Below are 308 nucleotides of genomic sequence, written 5' to 3'. Positions count from 1 at the left end.
CAAAACGAGCGAGGTCTTTGTCTGTTTAGCACTCTAAGACGACTTGCGTTGTCTTCTCAGATTACAAATCCACGAGAAGACTCATGCTTATCCCGAGTTGTATTCTATTTTGGACCTTTTGTTTTAATCTCCAACTCTCAGCAAAGATGCATCTTACGATATGAATGTATTTTCAATATTCTTATTTTCATTTAGGGAAAAAAATGTATATATTATTACATCTTATCATTAGAATTGTTTGTATTGTTTTTATGGTGATGATAGTGGTCGTGGATATGATTAATATAATGATATGACCAACATAATCG

The sequence above is a fragment of the Penaeus monodon genome, chromosome 27 (genome assembly GCF_015228065.2).
Source record: "Penaeus monodon isolate SGIC_2016 chromosome 27, NSTDA_Pmon_1, whole genome shotgun sequence".
NCBI lineage: Eukaryota > Metazoa > Arthropoda > Malacostraca > Decapoda > Penaeidae > Penaeus > Penaeus monodon.
The sequence above is the reverse complement of the archived record's forward strand: the minus strand, read 5'-3'. Positions refer to the sequence as shown.